The sequence below is a fragment of the Sphaeramia orbicularis genome, chromosome 1 (genome assembly GCF_902148855.1).
Source record: "Sphaeramia orbicularis chromosome 1, fSphaOr1.1, whole genome shotgun sequence".
NCBI classification, from domain to species: Eukaryota; Metazoa; Chordata; class Actinopteri; order Kurtiformes; family Apogonidae; genus Sphaeramia; species Sphaeramia orbicularis.
Genome location: NC_043957.1, coordinates 57,006,100 through 57,009,685, shown reverse-complemented (window position 1 = coordinate 57,009,685; position 3,586 = coordinate 57,006,100).

The following is a 3,586-nucleotide window of genomic DNA, read 5'->3' as shown; positions in this document are numbered from 1 at the left end:
CTGACAACCGTTGAAGTATTTGTTCTGTCAGTTGAACCAGACTTGTCTGTTAATTGACAAATATCTTGTGTAATTAGGAGGTTTCACAACAAAAATGTTGAATAAATGTATTTTTGTGAATGTATAATACATATAAGCACTGATAAACTGTCCAAATACAGTTTTTATCAGTGGATTGGACAACTGAGTCTCACTGAAAATTATTTATATATATATTTATAGATAATCTGATTGTTTTAATACATGTAAATATTCTTTATTAAACATTAAAAAGTCAAAAAATATGTAAAATTTCATATAAAGTCAAGGCAAACAACTGTATTTTATTATGGAAAATTGCCGCATTTTTATGAGATGGTTATTTTCCGTTATTGTCCATTCTTTTTTCGGCACCCCTGATCAAGATCAAGATCATGTTTAGAAATAAAGACTAGCTTTAATAAAGTGCAGAATGCAAAAAGCACATTTACAGATTTCAGAAAACAGTCCCAACACTTTCAAATTAAAACAAACTTTTAGAATAAATAAAAATCACATTTTCAAATTGAAACTAACTTAGAATTGAAAAAGTTAAAGTCAGATAAGTGCTGGTGCCATCTTCTCTGTGGGTGGTCCAGTCCAGTCTGCTGTGGTGGTAGAACATGTGGGTTCTGCTGTATGTGTTGGAGTGCAGCACAGAGGTTACAGCTCCAAACTCTGGAAGGATGGAGGGGTTTTTTGTTTTTTTTGTTTTTTTTTTTTTTTTAAGGCTGGTTTATTCTTACCGCGTCAGCCAGCTCGCGCGGCTTCACGCGGTCATTTGACGTCATTTTAACAGCCACGCCCCTTCGCGCGGCTCATCTCACTTTCCGCGTCGCGCGCCTCAGAAAATCTGTAAGAGACTTCCGGACAACATGGCGGACCTTCAGGAGCTCCTGGTGGTAGAAGTAGAAGTAGAAGAAGCAAAGAGGAGGAATGGGCAAAGAAAACCTGGAAAAACATTCAGGACAGATGTGAAGGCAAAAAGACCACCAGAGGGAGAAGTGGAGACCAGGGGGAGGGGCCAAACGACCCACCCAGTCTGAGAGAGTTCAGCTGGATCTGGAATTTAATTAAACACAAGGAAACACACACACACATTTCCCTCTGGAGGAGGTAAGTTTATTGATAATTTTCTTCTTCTCTAGTTTTTTTTAAACTGTGATAAACGTGTGTTTGTGTCACACTGCCCCCTGCAGTTTGGGAATAGACGCCGCGAGGAGCTGCCCGGAGTATAGAGGGTCTGCACGTGACGTCACCGCCAACGGAAGTCACCGCGGTTCCGCCCACTGAGTGGCAGAAAGAGGGAGATGAGTAGAGGCTTTGTCTTGAATACTGCGAAAACTTTAGAACGATCTAAAAAATGGGGCAGAGCTGTTGTGCCATTGATCGCATAAATAGTTTTAAAAAGCACTGGGAGCTATCGTTTTAGCGTCGACCTAAAGCCACAGACAGAAGAAGCAGATGGATCGCTGCAATTCAGAGAAAGAACTGGAATCCAGGCAACGAAACCTGGACTCGTGTCAGGTAACGTTAATTTATGCTGTATTCTTGTGTAAAATCATCCCTTAAATTCCATATGGCAAACTAAACACAGACTATAAACAAAAGACTTGTATAAACACCTTCAGGTCAGACACTATGTACAAACCAAAATGGATCCTCGTAATCTCCCAGATGAGTTCAGTTTATTAGAAAACCCTTTTAGATAGTCTTCATCAAAGTCACTTTGTCTCCAAATTTTAGTCAGAGCTGCAGCATTTGAACACTGATAAGTTATCATTCTTATGGAAACCATGGGAAACTCAGCTGAAAACAACAGTAGATACCTGTATATAATAAGTGTAAAAACTATGAAGGGTGATAATGAAGGGCTGATTTGTGATGGAATAATTACAACTTCTGCATTGGCATGCAGTTAGATATGAAACTGGTCAGGGATTCCGTTTCTGCTTTTATTTTCTCTTGAGGCAGAATTATTACAGGTGGAATGGTGCAGATGATGACATGGATGAGATGATTTGAGTCTTAAACAAAGGGAAACAATAACTATTACAGAAACAACTCCAAACATATTTAAGGATATTTAAGTAACAGTAACACAAAGTATAACTCGCTCAGATATGCATCTATCCAGTCCAAGCATTTCAGTCTTTGTTTCTTCCTCAGGCCACACGCTCCATGTCAAACAAAGGGAAAAGAGGACGGGCTGGGCCTGAGCTTTCGTCTTAAAGGCTTGGGTGTGGCCTGATGGGTGAGGGTTAGGTCCCTCCCCAACCAGGAAGTGGAGTTTTTAACAAGAAGAATATAATATATATATATAATAGATAGACGCCTTTAGGCAGAACAAATCAGTTACAGTGCACTGTTTTTTATCAGTCCATGGTTGCATGGAATGGATTGCCAGGGTTTCTGTTGTTGGAAAATAATAGAAAATGTTTTCAAAAGGAATTAGAACTTTTTTGTGTACACAACAGGCATTAAATGGAATGAGTATTGCTAATTTTGAAAGATGTTTCATGATTTGTATCAGACAGCTGTTGGTTGGTGAAGGAGTACGAATGTATAGTACTTATTTTGTTTATTTATTTTAATTGCATTGGGCTGTTGTATATGTCCTGTTTGTGTGTGTGTGTGTGTGGGCGAACATGGTGTAAGATTAATGTAAAAATTTAAAATTATAATGGGTCAAGTCACACAGTTATGTAGGGAGTCCCCGACTACATTTTATTCTGTACCAGTGACCACTGTGGACCTCATCCTGCCACAGACTGCTGGCATTCTGACTGAAGTCCATCTGGACTAGGATCCTGGATGGACTGCTTCTTTTTGAAGTAGGCTGCTTCCTTGTTCTTGATGAAGCTGTGGGTCTTGAAGTAAGGGATGCTGGTGGCTAAAGCTTTAGAGAAGCTCTGAGACTGGCCCAGTTTTGAGGAACTTGGCTGTGGCTCCATTCAGACCAGCTGACAGACCGCTGAAGTTGAGTCCCATCCATATCCTGTCATAACGACCCTTTGATCTCAATTAAGAGGAAATATTTTCCAGAGAATCTAATACTCATGTATAGCAAATCCATATGAAGACAACAGAATATCATAATTATTGATTTGAAAAGTTAAATCTATAGAAAATGAAAGAAAAAAAATCCTTCACAAGCAGCTATTTCATGTCCAGACCTATTTTTGGTTATGCAGGGAAAAAAAATACATCTTTTTTTTAGATTAGTGACAAAATAATCTTAAATTCCAATGAAGCCATGCTTAAGCAGAGGGTTAAATGCTTTCTTTCAGAAATGTCCAGTGGTTTAGCTCATTTGATTAATTAATAATAAAAAAAAAAACATGTTTTTTGAGAAAAGTGAAATTCCCTACATAACCGGCACCATCTGACATTAAAATGCTAAAAAAAAGCAATTCACACCAATTTTTCAGACAAAATGATTTTTATAATGATAAAAGGATGTATAAAAGGTCATAAAACTATATTGAAAACAGAAATATATGATTGAGATTTCAAATTATAGCAACGATAAGTTCTGTTATTATTCATTCTTAGAGAACTTTCTGAG